The following is a 13,224-nucleotide window of genomic DNA, read 5'->3' as shown; positions in this document are numbered from 1 at the left end:
CTCTGTTTCGGGGCCAGAGCAGAGACAAAAGGGAATAGTCTTTTTTGAGCTGGAGTTTTCTCTACCTAAAGGCAGGGTAGTTAACCTTCTGCAGGGAAATGCACAAGTCTTCACAGACCTGTAGTTCTTTTTTACCTAAGAGCAACTACAGGGGTTTTCTGTCTATTTGCCTGGAGACAAAGGTGTTAGGGTTTTGTTTTTTGTTTTTTTTTAAGGATTTTTCTGTAGGCTGACAATCACTATCAGAGAATATAGGTATCATATTATAGCACAGCAAAATTTTACAAGCCAAGTTTTGTTTTTGTTTGTTTGTTTGATTTCTAATTCTCGGGTGTAAAGTTAGTTAAAAACAGAGAGGCAAAGATGACAGAAACCAAGACACAACATCAATGGGAGTTAATCAGACTGGAGGCAGTGAAAGAGGCAGAAAAAAACCAAGAGGCTGCCCACAGGAGAGCTATGGAGACAAGGGACAAAGAACTGGAGGAGAAGGAAAAAGAGAGGAAGTATGCACTGGAGATGGAGAATGCAAAGGCTCAGCAGAATATACCAACAAACCCTACCAATCCTTCTCCAGGTACCACTTTCCATCCCAGAAAGTTCCCCACCTACAAGGGAGGCGATGATACTGAGGCCTTCTTAGAAAACTTCGAAAGGGCCTGCCTTGGGTACAGGCATCTCTACAGACCAATTCATGGTAGAGCTGAGGCCACAGCTCAGTGGACCCTTAGCTGAGGTGGCAGCTGAAATGCCTAAGGAACAAATGAAACAGTATGAACTGTTTAAAACCAAGGCAAGAGTCAGAATGGGGCTAACACCCGAGCATTCCCGTCGGTGGTTGAGAGCCCTAAGGTGGAAACCAGACGTATCATTTACCCGACATGCCTACCACATTGTGAAACATTGGGATGCCTGGATATCGGGAGCACGTGTTAAATCTCCAGAAGATTTGCCCTTCCTAATGCAAATGGAGCAGTTCTTAGAGGATGTTCCTGAGGAAATAGAAAGATACATCCTAGATGGGAAATTGTACTCGAGGTGGGGAAGATTGGAGCCAAATGGGTGGAGGTGGCAGAAAAGAAAAAAACTGGTCGCAGTTGGAGCGGAGACCCGAAGGGACAACCTCAGACCACACCCTACTACCGGGGGCAGCCCAAGGCCCCAACTACCCACCAAGGAACCTTCCATCCACCTTATCGTCCCACCACACCTTTCTCCAGCAACCCAACTTGCCCCAGTGACCCGTCAGTTGGATGACTTTTTAAATGTAATGAGCTGGGGCATGTAAAGGCCAACTGCCCAAGAATCCCAACAGATTACAGTTCATTGCACTGGAATCACACCAGGGGTCCTCAGGCCCAGATACCTCCCAGATACCCTCAGAGCGAAGGGAAACTGTGAGTGTGGGCGGGAAGAAGGTCACCGCGTGGAGGGACGCTGGAGCACAAGTGTACCCCAATTTTCTTAGTGTACCCCAATTTAATTGACCCAGAGATCCAAGTGATGATTCAACCCTTCAAGTCAAACTCTTTCAATTTGCCGACAGCCAAGTTGCTTGTCCAGTACAACGGCTGGTCAGGAATATGGACTTTTGCAGTCTGATGATTATCCCATCCCCATGCTGTTGGGGGAAGACTTGGCCAATCGTGTGAAGCTAGCCAAGAGGGTGGGAATGGTCACCTGCAGCCAGCCAGGCTAAACAAGTTGTCATGCTTAGCTCTGTTCTGGAAACTTCTACCAGGACCCGGTCAGAGGTGATGGACCTGGACCCCAGGCCAATGTCTGCAACAGCAGTAGTGGATCTAGTTCCAGAGACCCAGACAGAGCCAGTCCCAGAACCAGAACCGGCGGAACAACTAGCACCAGACCCATTGCCAGCACTGAATCCAGTACTTGCAACCTCAACACCAGAGGGCCCCACCGAACCTGAACCGGCAGCAGCCCATAACCTGACACAAGAGGCTCAGCCGGAGCCTGAACCACAACATAGTGCACCAGCAGAGAGCGGTTCACAGTCAACGGAAACAGCCCCATCCCCTATGTCGCTTCCAGAGGGACCAAGCCTAGGTCCACAATCCAATGAGGAACTGATGTCTCCAGCATCAAGGGAACAGTTCCAGACCAAACAGGAAGCAGATGAAAGCCTCCAGAAAGCTTGGATGGCAGCATGGAGCAACCCACCGCCTCTCAGCTCTTCTAATCGATCCAGGTTTGTTGTAGAAAGAGAACTTTTATACAAGGAAACTCTTTCTGGTGGCCACCAGGAAGACTGGCATCCTCAGAGACAGTTGGTAGTTCCAACTAAGTACCTGGTCAAGCTCTTGAGCTTAGTCCACGATCATCCTAGTGGCCACGCTGGGGTGAACACGACCAAAGACCATTTGGGGAGGTCACTCCACTGGGAGGGAATGGACAAGGATGTTTCTACCTATGTCCGGTCTTGTGAGGTATGCCAAAGAGTGGGAAAACCACAAGACCAGGTCAAAGCCCCTCTCCAGCCACTCCCCATCACTGAAGTTCCATTTCAGCGAGTAGCTGTGGATATTCTGGGTCCTTTTCCGAAAAAGACACCCAGAGGAAAGCAGTACATACTGACTTTCATGGATTTTGCCACCCGATGGCCGGAAGCAGTAGCTCTAAGCAGCACCAGGGCTAAAAGTGTGTGCCAGGCACTAGCAGACATTTTTGCCAGGGTAGGTTGGCCCTCCGACATCCTCACAGATGCAGGAACTATGGAAAGCCTTTGGGAAGCTCATGGGGTAAATCACTTGGTTGCCACTCCTTACCACCATCAAACAAATGGCATGGTGGAGAAGTTTAATGGAACTTTGGGGGCCATGATACGTAAATTTGTAAATGAGCACTCCAATGATTGGGACCTAGTGTTGCAGCAGTTGCTCTTTGCCTACAGAGCTGTACCACCTCCCAGTTTAGGGTTTTCACCATTTGAACTTGTATATGGCCGTGAAGTTAAGGGGCCATTGCAGTTGGTGAAGCAGCAATGGGAGGGATTTACACCTTCTCCAGGAACTAACATTCTGGACTTTGTAACCAACCTACAAAACACCCTCCGAACCTCTTTAGCCCTTTCCAAAGAAAACCTACAGGATGCTCAAAAAGAGCAAAAAGCCTGGTGTGATAAACATGCCAGAGAGTGTTCCTTCAAAGTAGGGGACCAGGTCATGGTCTTAAAGGCACTCCAAGCCCATAAAATGGAAGCGTCATGGGAAGGGCCATTCATGGTCCAGGAGCGCCTGGGAGCTGTTAATTATCTCATAGCATTCCCTACCTCAAACTGAAAGCCTAAGGTGTACCATATCAATTCTCTAAAGCCCTTTTATTCCAGAGAATTAAAAGTTTGTCAGTTTATAGCCCAGGGAGGAGATGACGCTGAGTGGCCTGAAGGTGTCTACTAAGAAGGGAAAAGTGCTGGTGTTGTGGAAGAGGTGAACCTCTCCATGACCCTTGGGCGTATGCAGTGACAGCAGATCCAGGAGCTGTGCACTAGCTATGCGCTGACGTTCTCAGCCACCCCAGGACTGACTGAATGGGCATACCACTCCATTGACACAGGTAATGCTCACCCAATTAAAGTCCAACTTTACCGGGTGGCTCCTCAAGCTAAAACTGCTATAGAACGGGAGATCCAGGATATGTTACAGATGGGTATAATCTGCCCCTCTGGCAGTACGTGGGCATCTCCAGTAGTTCGAGTTCCCAAACCAGATGGGGAGATACGTTTTTGCATGGACTACCGTAAGCTAAATGCTGTAACTCACCCAGACAACTATCCAATGCCACGCACAGATGAACTATTAGAGAAACTGGGACGGGCCCAGTTCATCTCTACCTTGGACTTAACCAAGGGGTACTGGCAGGTACCGTTAGATGAATCCGCCAAGGAGAGGTCAGCCTTCACCACACATGTCAGGCTGTATGAATTTAATGTACTCCCTTTTGGGCTGCGGAATGCACCCGCCACCTTCCAAAGACTTGTAGATGGTCTCCTAGCGGGATTAGGAGAATATGCAGTCGCCTATCTTGACGATGTGGCCATATTTTCAGATTCCTGGGCAGAACACCTGGAACATTTACAAAAAGTCTTCGAGCGCATAAGGGAGGCAGGACTATCTGTTAAGGCTAAGAAGTGTCAAATAGGCCTAAACAAAGTGACTTACCTTGGACACCAGGTGGGTCAAGGAACTATCAACCCCCTACAGGTTAAAGTGGATGCTATCCAAAAGTGGCCTGTCCCAAAGTTAAAGAAACAGGTTCAATCCTTCTTAGGCTTGGCCCGTAATTACAGACTATTTGTACCGCAATACAGCCAAATTGCCGCCCACTGACAGACCTAACCAAAAAGAAACAGCCAAATGCCGTTCAGTGGACCGAAGAGTGTCAGAAGGCCTTTAGCAGCTTAAAATGACACTCATGTCTGACCCTCTACTAAGGGCCCCAGACTTTGACAAACCTTTCCTAGTAACCACAGATGCGTCCGAGTGTGGTGTGGGAGCAGTTTTAATGCAGGAAGGACCGGATCAAGAATTCCACCCTGTACTGTTTCTCAGCAAGAAGCTGTCTGAGAGGGAACGCAACTGGTCAGTCAGTGAAAAAGAATGTTACGCCATTGTCTACGCTCTGGAAAAGCTACACCCATATGTTTGGGGACGGTGTTTCCACCTGCAAACCGACCATGCTGCGCTACAGTGGCTTCATACCACCATGGGAAATGACAAAAAACTTATTCGGTGGAGTTTAGCTCTCCAAGATTTTGAGTTCGACGTCCAACACATCTCAGGAGCTTCTAACAAAGTGGCTGATGCACTATCCCGTGAAAGTTTCCCAGAATCAACTGGTTAAAATAGTCCTTGAGAGGTGGAAAATATTGTTAGTCTTTATACACTTGGTATAAAGTATATTTAGAGGTGCATGTGTCTTATTAACTCTGTTTTCTCCTAGAGCTCCAGGAAGAAATCACAGCTAGCGTTTCACCCTATCTGTGATTTGGAGGGCGTGTCATAAACATAAAGGGAAGGGTAAACACCTTTAAAATCCCTCCTGGCCAGAGGAAAAAGCCTTTCACCTGTAAAGGGTTAAGAAACAAGGATAACCTCGCTGGCACCTGACCAAAATGACCAATGAGGAGAGAAGATACTTTCAAAGCTGGAGGGGGGGTGAGAAACAAAAGCTCTCTCTGTCTGTGTGATGCTTTTGCCAGGAACAGAAAGGAATGGAGTCTTAGAATTTAGTACGTAATCTAGCTAGATATGCGTTAGATTATGATTTCTTCTTTAAATGGCTGAGAAATTAAGCTGTGCTGAATAGAATGAATATTCCTGTCTGTGTGTCTTTTTGTAACTTAAGGTTTTGCCTAGAGGGATTCTCTATGTTTTGAATCTAATTACCCCGTAAGGTATTTACCATCCTGATTTTACAGAGGTGATTCTTTTTTACTTTTTACTTCTATTAAAATCCTTCTTTTCAGAAACTGAATGCTTTTTCATTGTTCTTAAGATCCAAGGGTTTGTGTGTGTGGTTACCTATGCAAATTGGTGAGGATTTTTGCCAAACCTTCCCCAGGAAGTGGGGTGCAAGGGTTGGGAGGATCTTGGGGGGAAAGACATTTCCAAACAACCCTTTCCTAATAAAAATAAACCCAGATAAACATTTGGTGGTGGCAATGGAAGTCCAAGGGCAAAGGGTAAAATAGTTTGTACCTTGGGGAAGGTTTAACCTTAACTGGTAAAAGTAAGCTTAAGAGGTTTTCATGCAGGTCCCCACATCTGTACCCTAGAGTTCAGAGTGGGGAAGGAACCTTGACAGGGATTCTCTATGTTTTGAATCTGATTACACTGTAAGGTATTTACCATCCTTATTTTACAGAGTTGATTCTTTTAATTTTTCTTCTATTAAAATTCTTTTTTTAAGAACCTGATTGCTTTTTTCATAGTTCTTGAGATCCAAGGGTTTGGGTCTGTGTTCACCTATGCAAATTGGTGAGGATTTTTATCAAGCCTTCCCCAGGAAAGGGGGTGTAGGGATACGGAGGATTTTGTGGGGAAAGACGTTTCCAAGCGGGCTCTTTCCCTGTGATATACGTTTGTTAGACGCTTGGTGGTGGCAGCAAAAAAGTCCAAGGGCAAAAGGTAAAATAGTTTGTACCTTGGGGAAGTTTTAACCTAAGCTGGTAAAAATAAGCTTAGGGGGTTTTCATGCAGGTCCCCACATCTGTACCCTAGAGTTCAGAGTGGAGAAGGAACGAATCAGATTCTGAGTGTCAAAACAGATAAGCCTTAGAGCTGCAGAAAAAGTGTATAAAGCCCTAGCATCTGGAAAGCAGTTCCCTTATAGTATTGTGTGGAAGACAGCAGGGCAAGTGTTCTAGGTCGACTGTGACCTGTGGTTTAAATGCTGTTAATGATTCCAACATTCATTATTATTATTGATTTCTCTTTAGCACTCAGAGGTAAGCAAGGTGCTTAACAGAAGACATGCCCCCCTCTCGGATTGAAGACAATCTCACTGATAGATGTTAAATATGTGTTTCATACATTTCCAGGCCAGAAGGTACCATTCTGATCTCCTGCATAACACAGACCAAAGAACTTCCTAGAATCATCCCTAGAAGAGATCCTTTCGAAAAACATCCACCTTGATCTAAAAATGGTCAGTGATGGAGAATCTACTATGGCCGTTGGTGAGAGTGAGGGTAAAAAGAAATAGGGAGAGGATGGGGTGAGGAAGAACAAGGGATATAGCAGTACAATGACATGGAGAAGATGAAGATAAATAAGATTAAAATAACATAATAAAAATCAGTAAGAGAGAGAGAGAGAGAAGAGATCAGGGGCAGGATCCTCAGCTCGTATAAGTGGACACAGCTCATCTGACTTCCTTTACACCAGCTGAGGATCTGACTCTAGATACAGATTAGATGTATTTGGCAGGGGTGACCAAATTTACTGGCCCTCCAAGCAACATACAACAATCTTCAGAAGTTCGAGATCCAGGGTACACCTGCCGGGGGTCAGGGCTTCTCTCCTGCAGAAGGCACCTGATGGGGCTATGGGCGGAAGCCCCGCTCCTGCTGAAGCCCCGAGCCCCGGAAGGAGCACCATACAGAGCTGAAGCCCCAAGACTCCCTTCCCCAATGGGGAAGCCCTATTGCATCACCCTGCTGCAGGGCAGAGGTCCTGAGCTCCATTCCCACCCAGTCTGGTAGATGGAGAATGGGGGGGACTCCACAAGCCACACTTTAACAATAAAAGAGCCACAGTTTGGCCACCCCTGCTATATGGGTCTCCAACATTTCCACCTTCCCAGAGGAGTACAGTATTTTCCTTAAGGCTGAGGAACCTTTCATTGAGTCTAGTTTTAACCCCCTGAAGAGCTACTCACAGTTTGAAGGTTTTGCAGCCAAGAGCACAGTGAGGTTTCTCATTCTGTGAGTCAGAGTCATAGCCAGGTGAACCTGGCCTCCATCCTGGTCTCCATCCTGGTGACTGTGGTCGGTAAATTTTCAAAGGAGATATCTGTAACCGGTGCATCTGCACCAGAAAACAGCTTAATGGTTGGGGTGGAATGAGGCTGCACAGTTGCCTCATCAGCCAATGCCATCATCTGCTACTTTTCCCAGGAAGCCAGACCTCAGTCATAGAGAAGATCAGAACCAGTTTCCTAGGTTGCATGGTGGATTTGTATCACTCTGGGGTTAGGAAGCTATAAAATTACTCTGACATCACTCTGAGCTCTTCAAACCACAGTTTCCTGTTTAGCACTGGGTTTAGTCTTACACCAACTGCAAAAGAATGCTGAGCTGAACAGCTGCCACCAACGGGGCTTTACAAAAAATTGTCCTCTCTTGTCTGCTGAGTGAGAGAGGTTTCTTTTTCAGATACAGCCAATTTAAACTGCTTTCCTGACTATCTTGCCAATGATGGAACTGAGAGATACGGCACTGAGAGATACAGCCTAGATCTTTGTGCAGCGTTTAGGACCAAATGGGGGAGGGAGGCAGAAGGTCATTTGTGAAGTGCATTTACAGAGTGGTGTGGGATAGAGGAGAATAACGGGCTCAGAGTGTTTTGTCGTAGTGGAGCAGCTTGTGTTTACGTGGAGGGGAGGGTGAATACAAAGGGATTCCCAATCAGGCAGTTATACTCTCAGTAAACAAAGATAACTTGAATTCGATAAAAGAAAATAAACAAGAAAAATGGCATCAAACACTGGCTCAGGTAAGCAGAGTCTGAGGGCCGGTCTTCCAGGCTGCCCTCCAGTCCAGTCACCTCAGAGGACTGACTGACCGGGTGTTTTGAACTCTGCATCAGAGTGTTGCAGATCTTAAAAGTGCAGTCACCCGATACCTTTTAGTCAATTTTTTAAAATCTCTGTGCACTACAGGAAATGACTGTGTCTATTTAAGGTACTGGTGGTTAAGGCCTTCTGTGACTTCAAATTTTGATCTGAAGGGGAAAGTATTTTCTTTTAGCAAAATTCCCTTCCCTAAAATAAAGTTACATAAAATGGCTGGGAAGAATATCAGTCACTGTCTAATCCAATTTACCTTTTTTTATTTCACCATCATGGTGTGAAGCAGATCTATTGTTTGTAAGGAATATATGAGGTGGCAGCAGATATCAATTCTGAAGCACTTAGAGGAGAGGAAAGTGATCAGGAACAGTCAGCATGGATTCACCAAGGGCAAGTCATGCCTGACTAATCTAATTGCCTTCTATGACGAGATAACTGGTTCTGTGGATGAAGGGAAAGCAGTGGACGTATTGTTCCTTGACTTTAGCAAAGCTTTTGACATGGTCTCCCACAGTATTCTTGCCAGCAAGTTAAAGAAGTATGGGCTGGATGAATGGACTATAAGGTGGATAGAAAGCTGGCTAGATTGTTGGGCTCAATGGGTAGTGATCAATGGCTCCATGTCTAGTTGGCAGCCGGTATCAAGTGGAGTGCCCCAAGGGTCGGTCCTGGGGCCGGTTTTGTTCAATATCTTCATAAATGATCTGGAGGATGGTGTGGATTGCACCCTCAGCAAGTTTGCAGATGACACGAAACTGGGAGGAGAGGTAGATACGCTGGAGGGCAGGGATAGGATACAGAGGGACCTAGACAAATTGGAGGATTGGGCTGAAAGAAATCTGATGAGGTTGAATAAGGACAAGTGCAGAGTCCTGCACTTAAGACGGAAGAAGCCAATGCACCGCTACAGACTAGGGACTGAATGGCTAGGCAGCAGTTCTACAGAAAAGGACCTAGGGGTTACAGTGGACGAGAAGCTGGATATGAGTCAACAGTGTGCCCTTGTTGCCAAGAAGTCCAATGGCATTTTGGGATGTATATGTAGGGGCATTGCCAGCAGATCGAGGGATGTGATCGTTCCCCTCTATTCGACACTGGTGAGGCCTCATCTGGAGTATTGTGTCCAGTTTTGGGCCCCACACTACAAGAAGGATGTGGAAAAATTGGAAAGAGTCCAGCGGAGGGCAACAAAAATGATTAGGGGACTGGAACACATGAGTTATGAGGAGAGGCTGAGGGAACTGGGGATGTTCAGTCTACGGAAGAGAAGAATGAGGGGGGATTTGATAGCTGCTTTCAACTACCTGAAAGGGGGTTCCAAAGAGGATGGCTCTAGACTGTTCTCAGTGGTAGCAGATGACAGAACAAGGAGTTATGGTCTCAAGTTGCAGTGGGGGAGATTTAGGTTGGATATTAGGAAAATCTTTTTCACTAGGAGGGTGGTGAAACACCGGAATGCATTACCTAGGGAGGTGGTGGAATATCCTTCCTTAGAAGTTTTTAAGGTCAGGCTTGACAAAGCCCTGGCTGGGATGATTTAATTGGGGATTGGTCCTGCTTTGAGCCAGGGTTTGGACTAGATGACCTCCTGCGGTCCCTTCCAACCCTGATATTCTATAATTCTATGTCAAAAGGTCATTCGAAGGCTAGTAGCTGTTCAGCTGAACAGAGAACTTCAGGTTGCAGCTAGGGATGGGCTCTGTATACTGCCCTGTTAGAAGTATATAAAGTAAACTAAAACAATGCAATCATTGAATACAAGCTCTCCTTGCTTTAGTAAGATAGAGAAGACAGAATGTCTATGTCACGGAGTTAGGGGAGTCAGGGCCGTGCACCCCCCTTCCTGTGATGCACTGTGACTCTCAGCCAGCCAGTAAAACAGAAGGTTTATTAGATGACAGGAACACAGTCCAAAACTGAGCTTTTAGGTACAGAAAACAGGACCCCTCAGTCAGGTCCATCTTGTGGGATAGGGAGCCCCGACTCCGGTGCTGGGCCTCCATCCGTTTCCCCAGCCAGCTCCAAACTGAAAACCCATCCAGCCCCTGCTCTGGCCTTTGTCTCTTTCCCGGGCAAGGAGACCACCTGATCTCTTTTTTCTCCAACACCTTTTGTTGGCACCTTGCAGAGGAGGTGCTCAGGCCTTAGTTGCCAGGAGACAGGGTGTCAGCCATTCTCTGTGCAGACCCCTGCACACCCCTACCCCTCTAGGGCTCTGCAATAATCACACGTCCTTATCCCACCACCTAGATACTTAAGAAATGCATAGGGGAAACTGAGGCACCCACACAGTATTCAGAGAAACTATTAGGAACATTCCCACTTTGTCACAGTCTATGGGGAACAAGTAGCCCCCCCAAATGCTTTTACACCCTTTCTCATTTTCACTTCTCTCTTTAGTTCTAGTCTCCCCAGGCTGTCTCCCCACAAACACAGGATGAGAAAGCAGCTCTAAGTACTTCTCCTCCCAGTGTTGGAGACATAGGGCCTGATTCACCACTGTGTTACTCCAGTTGCATGCCAATATAATCCCCTTGATTTCAATGGAGTTACATCAGTGTAATGTGGTGGTGAATTAGGCCTCTAAACTAATCAGACCAACAGAGAATGTAAGGGGACAGAATTCATTTTTCCTGCTCCTTCTCTAGAAGCCACAAGAGTGCAAGCTGATGGCATTACTCTCTTGCTACAATCTTTAGAACTGGAAATTTTGGAACAGAGTGAGCAGGATGAACAAACCGCAGGATAAAGCTGACGTCCAATTCACATATATTAGAGTGGAGAAGGTTCCCATTAACACAACAACATCAGTACATGTTGGATCTCCCACAATCCACATCTCCTGAACAGCTCTCCAAAGGTACAAATACTAAAAGGTAAGTTCCTCACCCAAATTCTTCTTGCCCTAGAGTGACCCCTTTCCTCCAAAATAAAATGCCCTTTCAGGAGCTGAGCTTCATCCCCAAGTGCAGCTGCAAACACAAACGAAGAGTGAAAGCTGCTGACCAAGAGGGGGCGGAGAGTGGGGGTGTGAGAGAACTTGTATTAAACAGGAAGGCAGCAAGTGCCAGAAAACCAGAACTGTCCCACTCCCCAGCCTGTACTGCATTAGATTAGAGGGATGTAGTTCCATTTGCCTGGTCCCTGACTGCTGAGCAGAGGCTGGGGCTTATAATGAAGGAGCAATGGAGGAGAGCAGCTGCTGGAAAATGTGAAAGTAGAAGGCATGTAACTGGCAGGACCACAGCCTGTGTGTAGGTGGGGGAGGGAAATGCAGGGCAGAGCATGTGTGTATGAGGCTGAGCCTGGAGGGGCAGAACACAGGGTATGTGCATGGGCCAGGAAGGCATCTAGAGCAGGTTGGATGTGGGAAGTTGGCTTGTGTGGGGGGCAAGAGCAGATGGTGTGTGTTGGGGGGTGGGATGAGCACATTATTTCGTGTTTGTTTCACAGCGGGGTTTAGAGGGCACCAGAGGTGACAGGTATAACAGGCCAGAGAAGGCTAAGCCTTCCCTGGCACAGCTGCTGCAGTGGGACGCTGTTTACAGGATTTTAATTATTATTATGCTCTATGCAGGTTCTGGAGCAGCTGAGGGGGAGCCTCTCTATTGTTGGTTCATGAGTGGCTGGGAGAAGCATTCATGTAACTCAGTTGGGTGTGTCCCTGCCTGTGGATGTCTATGTAAGTGTAGCACCTGACAGAGGTTTGTGGCTTATCACAGAGATTTGTGGAATAGAGGGCTGAAAGGTCCCACCGTTCAGGTTGCACCTTGGCAAAACCTGTCACAATGTGTTTCTGAATTCTCATGGCAACAGATGGGGGTGGGAAACTGTTCAGATATAAAGAATGATAGAACTGCTCCATCCAATAATCTGAAAGTTATGTGAATTTTAATTAAGGCAACTTGACATGTTCATACATACATGGAATGTACCAATATCTACTCGCTGTAGGGGTATTCTTTCAGGACAGCTCTACTACTTTACCCTTCATAGGGGTCTGTGTGTCCAAAGTGTTAAAATATTCTTCTTGTTTTTATTACTAAATCTACAAAATATTAAAATGATAAAAAACCGAAAACAAATGATCATCTAGAAAGTCTGAGTCACTAAAGGTATTGGAATCATAAACTCCAGGACATTTATATCGTCCTGTTAGTGTAAAGGCCCTACCATACTGCCGACATACATAAGATGGACAAAACCGAACAGCAAATAAACTTTAAGAAAAATACATTGAAGTAAAATATATAAGGCAAAGTGAACAGTAAAACCAGACCATTATGGGGAAAACATTGCAGTCTAATAATGTAAGTAAACAATTTATGAAACCAAGCACAATTTTAGAGCCATTGAAAAACAGATACACTTTGGACAAATGAGAATATCACGAGATCCTCTTTTTCCTAAACAGCAGGCGCTCTGTAGCGGCTGCATACGAACTTCTCCCTCCAAAAACTCTCAAGTCCCTGGTGTCACGGATCACAAAGACCAACCCCATGCCTAGGGAGACGAGTGGAGAGAACCCTGAAGGACACATGAAGCCAGAGCCTCTGCTGGTGTGATTTGGCACATCCTCACATGAGTCAATGGAGTTACACTGATTTACATTAGCTGAAGAGCTGGCTCTGTGATCTTCAGGTAAAAAAGTCACTGTGATAAACTTTGTGCCAGTGGGGATCTGTGTTCGTTCTATTGCCACTGCTTGTTGAAGGAAAATTTATATTTAAATGAAAGCTGATATCTTTCTTCAGAGCTCACTCACATTAGAGGGCTTCCAGTCCTCCCAGACTTATGGTAACTCTTGATCCTTCCCAAGTACAGACAGCTGATTTGGAATGGTTTCTTACCCTAAGAGTCAAACGTCACCAACAGCTAGAATCAATTGGCTGGGCCGCATAAACTCACTCACAG

The sequence above is a fragment of the Lepidochelys kempii genome, chromosome 1 (genome assembly GCF_965140265.1).
Source record: "Lepidochelys kempii isolate rLepKem1 chromosome 1, rLepKem1.hap2, whole genome shotgun sequence".
NCBI classification, from domain to species: domain Eukaryota; kingdom Metazoa; phylum Chordata; order Testudines; family Cheloniidae; genus Lepidochelys; species Lepidochelys kempii.
The sequence above is the reverse complement of the archived record's forward strand: the minus strand, read 5'-3'. Positions refer to the sequence as shown.